Below are 12,647 nucleotides of genomic sequence, written 5' to 3' on the forward strand. Positions count from 1 at the left end.
AATAAAAAAATTATTTATAAAAAATGAATAATACAATATATTTTGTATGAAAATAAATTTAATATATAAGATGAAAAATAATTTATTTACGTATTTTTTAATAGTAATTTTATAAGTAATAAATCTTTATTATAATCATAATAAATTATTATTTGTGTTACTAATTTTTATTATGTTGTTTTTTTAAATAAAGAGAATGAATATCTTTTAATTTCACTATGGATAGTAGGATTGAATTTTCAATAAATTCTCCTAATTACTTTCTTCTATCACCACTTCCAAAAGAACATGTTAGTCACTCGTTAGTCATCACTTCTTATTTCTTATAAATAATACATTCATCCAAAATAATAGTGTAAAAAATTTTAAAAAGTCCATCTAAAATATTTTAACAAACATTAATTCTTTGTATCATAAAGAAATAAAAAAATTATCCTAATGGAATAAAAAGGCAAAGGTATAAATTAAAATAGTTGAAAATGTGGAACAATTCAACAAATAGGCCGTGATATTATATGAGTTTGAGCGACTTGTTTTCGGACTGCGAATTAATATCCGCGACCAGACATGCTCCTAAAACTTAGAGATCGCATCTCAATTATCTGAAAATGAATACTTTTCACTGTTTGTATCTTATCCTGTATACAGATTATTAGATAATATATGTCAAGTAGTTGAAGACAATTTTAGGTGAAAATTATAAGAATTAAATAACTAAAAAATCCACTGAAATTCTCAAAATTAACGCAGAAGTTTATCATTCCAAATCCAACCAAAAACAAAAAGTAAGTGCAAAAAGTACCGATGAGAGTTTCATTGCATCTTTCTAATAAAACAACTCTACTTATATTTAATAAATAAATTGTTAAATTAAAAAATACTTTAATTTTCGAAAATAAAAATCATCTCTGTATCTAGGAATATTATTCTGATAATTGATTGGTTTCCGGTAACTTTTTCATTTGAACTCTTTGATCTAAAGATTTTGTATTTAATGACAACGGGACCAATAGAAGTTAAAAAGATTGAAGTAAACTAAAAGTCTTCAAATATATGTGGTAGTTATTATATTTTACTAATCTTTCAAATTATTTAACATAGTAAAATGTTTCTTTTCTGCACGCTTTAGACTTTCCATCCAATTGCGTTGTGTGTAATCCAACGTAACGTGGCAAAACTTCTTTTCTCTTTTGTGGTCTCAAGTGATAGCATTTGTACTTTAATCAGCCTAACCATATTAACAACGGATAACTACAGAACATAAACCCTCATAAATATCTTATTCATCAGCTTAAGCTTACATTTAAATATGTTAGTTTGGTATTAATACAAAATCACTTTGTAATAAAATTTATGATTAAATATATTTTTTATCCTTAATTTTTAAAATTTAATTTATTTTAGTCTTTCAATTTTAGAATTACATAATTGTCAAAATAATATAAATAATTTAAATATTATCAAAAAACGTGTTTAAAATATCAGATAAATATATCACTGACGTAACATATTAAAATTGATAACAAGATTTAAGCAGATAATATCATCTTATCACAATTTCACCACTGGTTCAAAGAACTTTCAACAAATACTCAAGTGAAAAGGGTTCTGCATTCCTATAATAGTGAAAGTGTTTACGAGATTACTACTAGAAAGTTGATCAGTTATGAGAATTATCAACCATAGCTTATGTGAATGGATCCATAGCCATGGTTTTTCCCACCACACTTTATTGTGTACATTCAGTGTTGATGAGGAAGAGTGGAAAAGTTGCTGTGAAAAAATGCACTTTACTTACGAATGGCATCACCCCAGCCACTAGCCATAACTTGCATTGCATGTGATCTCACTGTTACAAAAAGATAAAAAAAAGAAAGGCTTACGTGCCCTAAAGCTCCTTTCATATAAAGCACCTACCTTCTCTTTATCAAAATTAACTAAAATTTCATGGATACTTGATGTTTAAGGATTTCTAAATTAATATAAAAAAAATGTCAACAAACTTTGACCCTGAAACTACTCTCCCTTCACAAAAAAATTGTTGTTGTCATATTTGATTGGAAAACTCTTTGAAAATATATATTGTTTTTGTTCGTGTAAAATTAAGTAATTTGTCAATTAACTTTATTTTACTCAAAAATATATTCAAGTTGTATTAAATAATTTGTTTGTTTGTTGATCAAGAGTGGTACCTTTTTTATTTCCTTGATGCATGTAATGGAATATGAATATGCATGTGTAGGAGAATATTGAAAGTGGTTATTTTTTTTTATAAAGATCATGGCTTTTGTTGAAGGACAATTTAATATTTGTTGCAAAGGTAGAGGGGTATGGTGGGTGTGTTATAGGCATACTAAAAAGATAGTTTTAAAGCACATCACATGTTTGTGTTTGCACAAAGACAACTTAAGTCACGCCCTATGTTACAAAAGCCATTCATTTCAATTTATTATCTCTTAATCTAGGGATAAAGCTTCGTGCCATATTTCCATGATTTTTTTTTTTCAAAAATCGATATTTTGCTTAATAACCATTGTCCTAAATTAAATAACATTATTGCACCTAATTTAATTCTTAAATTAATGCTTCCTTAAACGTAACTTGATTAAAAAAAGTTAATGATTCAAGATGTTTGGCACCAATTACAAGCACGGAAAATGAGGGATTGGAGTATTATAAAACTATATATACTTTGTTTTGTATTTATTAACGAAAAATATGTAATTGCCGTCTTCTCTTCAAAGGGAAGATTTTATGATAAGAAGAAAATTTTCATAATTTTTGTATTACATCTCACACAAAATGGATAATTATATTTTATCTTTTACGAGAGAAAATATTTATATACTAAATACTTCTTTTTATTCAAGAGTAAGCAAAACAGAAAGAACTCAAGTTTTCTCTTTCCTTTTTATTATTATTATTATTATTTTTGCTTCTTTTAATGTCGACAATATAAAAATGTGCTAATTTTAATTATTTTTTCCTCTCGCTCACTTCCTCCGGACTTTTTTTTTTCGTATACCGTTTTTTTTATTTACCTAAATAACCCAAGTACCCTTTTATTTGGTTAAATATACCGAAAACCTATTTATTGCTGAGAAATTAATTATTCGTCAAGAGAATTTTCGCCTTCCTTTTTTTTCACATCCAATGATCCCAATTCCGAAAGTATGTATTGTTATAATCACGAATACCTTGGGCCGAATTAATACAATTGCTGGACCCTTGCATTTGGGCTCAATCAAATTACAGCTTTCTCTACAGTACGATTTGGGCTTCTTGACTTCATTAAAAGGATTCTTAAGCCCAACCCATAGACTCAGTGGAGCTTGAACTTGGGTCGGCACTCACCTCTGAAGTTTTATTCTCACCCTTACCCCTTTTCTCTTAAGTTCACTACTTACCTTTTTAATTAAATAGTTGATGTAAATTTTTTTAATTCTTTTCAAGTTTGGTTTTTTAAAATATATGTATATATTTTAAAGCACACATAAGATATTTTAATTTTTATCTTAAAAAAAATATTAACGGATCGGATTAAAAACTTTAACCTATGCTAATTTTTGACTGATAAATCAAATCATCCCGATACTTATTTTACCATCTCTAATTTTTTTATATATAAAGATAAACATTTTTTTTTTACTGCAAATTTGAAACAACTTTTCCTTCTGATAAATATCAATTGTGGATATTAACACCTATATGACCTAAATCAGAATGATTGTCATTGTCGGTGTGAAAAATAATACATTAAGAATACATGTGCAAGTATCAAACCATTCATAATAAAAATCTAATACGGAATGGGTCTAAGATAACATAAAAAAATACATACATAATCTTAAAGTCCATAAAATGAATGTTGTCAAGTCTTCCTTCAACAGGTACACCTTGTAAAAATATTTAACTATGTAAGTGTCAACAATGGAGTAAATTTGTTAGTTTGATGCTTTAGCTTCAATAATTATTGTACAAAACTGACAAAATGGACCAACCTGGATTATTTGGACTTGTCCAGTCAACATGTTGAAAATAAGTCAATATAGTATTCTTCTTTAATAAACTGTAAACTGAAATTCATAACTCGCTGATAATGAGTCTTGGACTCAAACCACAAGAACAACATACTTCAAATTTCTAGTATATTATATTAAAGTTGAATTTTGTTCAAATCGCAAATTTAGTAACAAAAAATCCAAACCAGACAACGTGGTTGGACAATCACATTTGCCGGCGGATTGGCTAAACCCTTTATGCTGACATTTTGACTTGAAAAGCTTTTAAGAAATATTCTTAATATAATTAGGTCATCTTTATTTCCTAATGACAGTTCTTTCTTTTTTTTACGAATCTGACTTCAGCATTGAAAAAAATGATATAATCTGAAGGTTGAAATAAAGTTTTGTTCTATAATAATGATTTTAATAGACCAATATATTTATCTGTAATTATATAGACTTACGATAGTTAAGTTTAAGATTTTAGACAGAGATTTTTTTTTTCTTAAACAAAAAAAGATCGTTAATATTAGATAAATAACAAGCAATATATACATGTATGAATCGTCCGTAATTAAGGTTCCCTTTCATTGTAAGCAAAGTTCGCAATAGCTACTAAACGCGTGCAGTAACTCACGTAGCTAGATAAAATTTAAACGGAAAGTACGAATCAGATTCAAAGTTTAAGTACATATACACATATTAGATTACAAAATTTTTGTATGGAAATTTTTCTTACTATAATTATATCTAACTGAATCATGATTGCTTACGAAGAATAGGTAAAATCTGTCAAAAAAATTCTGCAATACCCCATTCATATATACTTGTAACAAACACAAGTAAATAAGAAAAATCAGAGTTTAGTGACAGACACATACATATATATATCGGATAAAATCAGTGGCCAAATGATTTTCGTTATGAACTAAAACATCTCATAGACTAATATAATATGAATTGAATTGTGTGATGGTAAAAGAAAGGCCAAAAGAATGATGATATGCGAATCTTAATATGAGTATGACCATGGCATCAACTCGGTGGGAGGCAACATGAATCCATCAAAGTCTTTGAAGGAGATGTTATTGAAGAGAGTTTCATTTGTTCCAGCAGCAGCAGCAGCAACAGCTCCTATTTCCTTTGACTCAGCGATTCCTCCTTTTGAGCATGACTCAGCAGCAGATTTAACATTTCGCCCTATCCAATCTGTGGAGGAGTTCTTTCCCGTGAGGCTCTGAACCACGTCTCTGAAGTTGATAGCATCGGTTTCCACGTACCTGGTTTCGATTTGCACTATCTTCGGAGCTTCACCCATCACAACAAGAAGAAGAAGAAGAAGAAGACTGTTCCCAATTTACAGTATACTGTGTTGTGAGGTGTTTGGAGATTGAGATTTATTGCATGTGGATTGGGTGTTATATAGAGTTGCGATATGTGGCCATTATGGTTGCATGGTGGGGCCTAATTTGACACTGCCAAAAGCGTTATTTGAAATGTATGCAGAGAGATAGCAAAAAAAGACGGAAATGCAGTCTAAAGAGACTGGGGAGTTGAAACTTCGGGGTCTGAGTCAAATAGCACGCAACTTGGAAAAACAAAATCATCAACTTGCTTACTGTGAAAAACAATAGTGAAGAAGTCACACATGCAGGGACTATGAAAGAGACTTCTATACAAATAACACTGATTATTGATGTCTCCTTCGTTGGTCTCTCACGTGCCACCAATTTTTGCTACTTTTTTTTTTTTTCTTTTATGTTCAAGTCAGTCTAGTCAATCAGATTAGCTAAGAACTTTCTTCTTTACATATTATGAGTTGAAGAGATTTTTTCTTTTTAATGTTGTAAATGTAATGTAGGTTTAATTAGGTTTCCATTCCCTTATAAATATAGGTTCTATTACATTTTGTTTTTTATTTATTCACTATTTAATTTTTTTTTATTTATGTTGAAAATAATAAGTATTTTTAAATATTTTCTATACTATATTGATTTTTAAGAATTCATAATCGAATTATAATAACAAATACTTAACGTATCAACAAGGAGGGATTTAGGAGATAACGAGAACAAAAGTGATAAAAAGTCTTAAAACTTTGTTCGACTATATATAAACTCTGGTTGAATGAATTTTTGGGTGAAAAACATTCGAGAAATCATTATTTTTGTAATTTAATATTAACTTATACACATATCAAAATAAAATTTTGAAAAGGTATATGAATAAGTATTTACAAATTAAATTATATGCATAAAGTAATGTTAATTTATTAAAAAACATCAATTTTAATTTATAAAAAATAATTTTATCTCTCCGTTTTTTCTCGGAATTTTGTTCGTAAAAAGTTCTAAATAATTGTGGTCTTCTAAGTGGAGAAGCATTTTGTGGTTGACAATTTATAAAACTAATTAATAATTTCAAAGGTTGAAATTTTTTGCTGACGGAAAAGTAGTACAGTTAAGTATTTCTGTAAAAGAAAAAAATCAAAATAATTAAAAAATATAACTAATAAAGGAATGTTGAAATTCATTGTGTAGAAGTATTTATTATAATAAAACTTTAGACATTTTAGCAATTGAACCGAAACCATTTTGACTAACCGATCATTGTTCTAGACTGGGCTGTACTGTGGGTAGAGGAACTTAAAATTTTGGGTCATAAAGAAAAGTTTCGACATAACAACGATTTTTTTATTTTTAGTCTTAAAACCTCTCTTTTTGTGTATATTTTATTTTTTTAATTTTATATTTAACAATTATTTTAAAAATTTATTATATATTTTTTATTAAACTGAAGTGAACCGAATTGGATCAGACCGAACCGAACTGTATTGAACCGAATCAAACCGAACTAGACAAGACAAAATCAAATTGCATTAAACCAAACTGAACCGCACTAAATCGTATCAAATCGCACTGAACCGAATTAAACCAGACTAAATCGAATCGAACCGCACTGAACCGAATCGAATCGCACTGAACCAAAACGAACTGCACTGAACCGAACCGAACCACACTGAACCGCACAAAACCGATATCCGAACCGAACCGAACAAGATCGGACCAAACTGAACCTAACCAAACTGAACCGAACTGAACTTAAATACTCTTTAGTTGTGCTAAATTTTAAAACACCTTCAAAAAATGATGAGAAAATTTAAAAGAAAAATTTACACTTTCATAATTAATTAATATAGAGCAAAAGGAGAATCGTTTTGTAATATGCATAAAAAATGTCACACCCAAAAGTTTTTAACACCAACACCACAATTGTGAGGTCCCTTTTAAACAATTGAAACATAATGTTTTTCCCCAAATTAAATATAGCAAGTGTATAAACAATAACATAAACAGTGTATATGTTCAATAAAAAGAACATTCAAAGGACAAGCTTAAATTGGTTTGTATTCCCCTTTCACACAAATAACTATTTTGTCAAAGTGGAGAACATAGAGTTCCGAAATTAGTAAAAGCCTAAATAGTTAAGAAAAATATTATATGACGATGAAAAAAAAAAGGTGAAATGGGAGTAGTGAAGCATTGAGTATAGAAAAAATGTGAAGAATACAAAAGACATATAAGAGAAGGATAAAATGTTAGTTAGGACCAGTTGGGTGGGGTGCGAGGTGTTAGAATTGCAGTGAAGGTGGTAAGGTAGGACGGCGAGAGCAAGGCGACATGACCTTATATAGTAATTACGGGACTGAGAAGCTCACGATCATTGTCTCAATGGTGATGATTGAACTAAAAAATGGAGTGTCTGTGGTGTTTATGATACGAGGTATTGGAGAAAAGGAAGAAAATATAGTACATAATTCAATTAGTGAGCAGTTAGCCGATAAAAGATCAATTTTTTAAAAATAAACGATAAAACAATATTGTTTAATTTTTATTATTTTTTTTACTTTAATATTTTATTTTTATTATAAACAGTTTAGTTATTTTTACTTTAATATAATACAGATAATCATAGTTAAGTTTACTAAGATTAATTTTGTTCATGTATAAAAATATATAAAGTGGATATCCTCTTTTGTGTTCATATTTCGTTATTCAATTTTTATCCTTAATTATTGTTTTAAAAACTAATTATTTTATAAATAGTTTACTTTTAACCGTTAGTCTAAAAACCTCTTTTGTAAATATTTTATTTTTCTAATTTTACATTTAACAACTATTTTAAAAATTCATTATATATTATTTATTGAATTGAACTAAACCGAACCGAATCGAAGTGAACTAAACCGAACCGAACCGCAGTGAATTGAACCAAATCAGACCAGACCAAACCAAACCGCACTAAACCGAACTGAACCGCCCTAAACCAAACCGAACCAGACTGAACCGAACCGAATCAAACTGCTCTGAATCGAACCGAACCGAACCGCACAAAACCGAACTGGATCGAACCGAACCATATCGGACCGGACCAAATCGAACTGAACCGAATCAAAACGAACCGAATTGAACCTAACCAAACTGAACCGAACTAACTGAAATACTCTTTAGTTGTGCTAAATTTTAAAACACTTTCAAAAAAAAGAGGAAAAAATTTAAAGGAATATTTTACACTTTCATAATTAACTAATATAGCGCAAAAGGAGAGTCGCTTTGTAATATGCGTAAAAAATGTCACACCCAAAAGTTTTATCAACACCTACACCACAATCGTGAGGTCCCTTTTAAACAATTGAAACATAATGTTTTTCCCCAAATTAAATATAGCAAGTGTATAAACAATAACATAAACAAAGTGTATATGTTCAACAAAAAGAACATTCAAAGGACAATCTTAAATTGGTTTGTATTCACCTTTCACACAAATAACTATTTTGTCAAAGTGGAGAACATAGAGTTTCGAAATTAGTAAAAGCCTAAATATTTAAGAAAAATATTATATGACGATGAAAAAAAAATGTGAAATGGGAGTAGTGAAGCATTGAGTATAGAAAAATGTGAAGAATGCAAAAGACATATAAGAGAAGGATAAAATGTTAGTTAGGATTTAAGGTTCAAAAAAAGACATACCAGTGGAGTAGGGTGCGAGGTATTAGAATTACAGTGAAAGTGGTAACGTGGGACGATGAGAGCAAGGTGGCATTGCCTTATATAGTAATGACGGGGCTGCGAAGCTCACGATCATTGTCTCAATGGTGATGATTGAACTAAAAAATGGAGTGTGTGTGGTGTTTATGATACGAGGTCATTGAAGAAAAAGAAGAAAATATAATACATAATTCAATTAGTGAGCAGTTAACAGATAAAAGATCATTTTTTTTTTAAATAAACGATAAAATAATATTGTTTAATTTTTATTAATTTTTTTTACTTTAATATTTAATTTTTATTATAAGTAGTTTAGTTTTTTTTTTACTTTAATATAATACAGATAATCATAGTTAAGTTTACTAAGATTAATCTTGTTCTTGTATAAAAATATATAAAGAGGATATCCTCTTTTGTGTTCATATTTCGTTATTCAATTTTTATCCTTAATTATTGTTTTAAAAAATAATTATTTTATAAATAGTTTACTTTTAACCGTTAGTTTAAAAACCTCTTTTGAAAATATTTTAATTTTCTAATTTTACATTTAAAACTATTTTAAAAATTCATTATATATTATTTATTGAACTGAACTAAACCAAACCGAATCGGACAAAACCGAACCGAACCGAACCGCACTGAATTGAACCAAATCAGACCAGACCAAACCGAACCGCACTAAATCGAACCGAACCGAATCAAACTGCTCTGAATCGAACCGAACCGAACCGCGCAAAACCGAACTGGATCGAACCGAACCGAACCATATCGGACCGGACCAAACCGAATTGAACCGAATCAAAATGAACCGAATTGAACCTAACCAAACTGAACCGAACTAACTGAAATACTCTTTAGTTCTGCTAAATTTTAAAACACTTTCAAAAAAAGAGGAAAAAATTTAAAGGAATATTTTACACTTTCATAATTAATTAATATAGAGCAAAAGGAGAGTCGCTTTGTAATATGCATAAAAAATGTCACACCCAAAAGCTTTTTCAACACCTACACCACAATCGTGAGGTCCCTTTTAAACAATTGAAACATAATGTTTTTCCCCAAATTAAATATAGCAAGTGTATAAACAATAACATAAACAAAGGGTATACGTTCAATAAAAAGAACATTCAAAGGACAAGCTTAAATTGATTTATATTCATCTTTCACACAAATAACTATTTTGTCAAAGTGGATAACATAGAGTTCCGAAATTGGTAAAAGACTAAATATTTAAGAAAAATATTATATGACGATGAAAAAAAAAAAGGTGAAATGGGAGTAGTGAAGCATTGAGTATAGAAAAAATGTGAAGAATACAAAAGACATATAAGAGAAGGATAAAATGTTAGTTAGGACCAGTTGGGTGGGGTGCGAGGTGTTAGAATTGCAGTGAAGGTGGTAAGGTAGGACGGCGAGAGCAAGGCGACATGACCTTATATAGTAATTACGGGGCTGAGAAGCTCAGGATCATTGTCTCAATGGTGATGATTGAACTAAAAAATGGAGTGTCTGTGGTGTTTATGATACGAGGTCATTGAAGAAAAAGAAGAAAATATAGTACATAATTCAATTAGTGAGCAGTTAGCCGATAAAAGATCAATTTTTTAAAAATAAACGATAAAACAATATTGTTTAATTTTTATTATTTTTTTTACTTTAATATTTTATTTTTATTATAAACAGTTTAATTTTTTTTACTTTAATATAATACAGATAATCATAGATAAGTTTACTAAGATTAATTTTGTTCATGTATAAAAACATATAAAGAGGATATCCTGTTTTGTGCTCATATTTCGTTATTCAATTTTTATCCTTAATTATTGTTTTAAAAACTAATTATTTTATAAATAGTTTACTTTTAACCGTTAGTCTAAAAACCTCTTTTGTAAATATTTTATTTTTCTAATTTTACATTTAACAACAATTTTAAAAATGGCTTAAATATACATTTAGTTCCTATTTTTGTTGATTTTATTCAATTTGGTCTATATTTTCGTTTTATGTTCAATTAGGTCCTAATTTTCGTCAAATTGTGGTCAATTTGGTCCTTTTCACGGTGTTTAAATAGTTAACGTTTTTGAACAGTACATGCCACGTGTCAGCTCCGGGTTTTTTTATTTTTTTTAATTTGTTTTTAATTTTATTTTTAATTTTTTTAATTTTTAATTTTTTTAATTTCAAAAAAAGTGTCACGTGTCAAGTCACAATTGTGCCACGTGTCAATTTTTACTAGTATTATTTTTTTGTTCAATTTAGTCTCTATATTCATTATTTTTGTTCAATTCAGTCCCTATATTCATTATTTTTGTTTAATTTAGTTCCAAATTTTGTTAAAATAAAACCATTTAATTTTTAGAATTGACATTATTATTACTTATTTTTAAATTTAATTATAAATTCTAATATTTAATTATTAATTGAATATAATTTTTAGATTCAATTGTTAAATAGAATATAATTATTTAAATATAATTAAAATATAATTATTAAAATTTTAAAAATATATATTAACATTTGTAAAATTTACATTTAAATTTAAAATATTTAATATTTTTATTGCATTTTAGATATTAAAATTGATTTATAAAAATGTTTTAAATATTCAAAATATTTTAGAAAAATAAACTAATATTTGTAAAATTAACGTTTACATATAAAATATTTTAGATTTTAATATTTAAAATGCAATAAAAATATTAAATATTTTAAATTTAAATGTAAATTTTACAAATGTTAATATATATTTTTAAAATTTTAATAATTATATTTTAATTATATTTAAATAATTATATTCTATTTAACAATTTAATCTAAAAATTATATTCAATTAATAATTAAATATTAGAATTTATAATTAAATTTAAAAAATAAGTAATAATAATGTTAATTTTAAAAATTAAATGGTTTTATTTTAACAAAATTTGGGACTAAATTAAACAAAAATAATGAATATAGGGACTGAATTGAACAAAAATAACGAATATAGGGACTAAATTGAACAAAAAAAATAATACTAGTAGAAACTGACATGTGGCACAATTGTGACTTGACAAGTGGACACTTTTTTTGAAATTAAAAAAATTTAAAAAAAATTTAAAAAAAATTTAAAAAAATTTAAAAAAAATCAAAAAAACCAGGAGCTAACACGTGGCATGTACTGTTCAAAAACGTTAACTATTTAAACACCGTTAGTAAAAAGGACCAAATTGACCTTAATTTGACGAAAATGAAGACCTCATTGAACATAAAACGAAAATAGGGACCAAATTGAATAAAATCAACAAAAATAGGGACCAAATGTATATTTAAGCCTTTAAAAATTCATTATATATTATTTATTGAACTGAATTGAACCGAACCGAATCGAAGTGAACTAAACCGAATCGGACCACACCGAACCGAATCGCACTAAACCAAACCGGACCAGACCGAACCGAACTGAATCAAACTGCTCTGAATTGAACCGAACCAAATCAAACTAATCGAACCGAACCGAACCGCGCAAAACTAAACTGTATCGAACCGAACCGAATCAAACTGCTCTGAATCTAACCGAACCGCAACGCGCAAAATCAAACTGGATCGAACCAAA

Source organism: Vigna unguiculata, chromosome 6, assembly GCF_004118075.2.
Source record: "Vigna unguiculata cultivar IT97K-499-35 chromosome 6, ASM411807v1, whole genome shotgun sequence".
Lineage (NCBI taxonomy): Eukaryota > Viridiplantae > Streptophyta > Magnoliopsida > Fabales > Fabaceae > Vigna > Vigna unguiculata.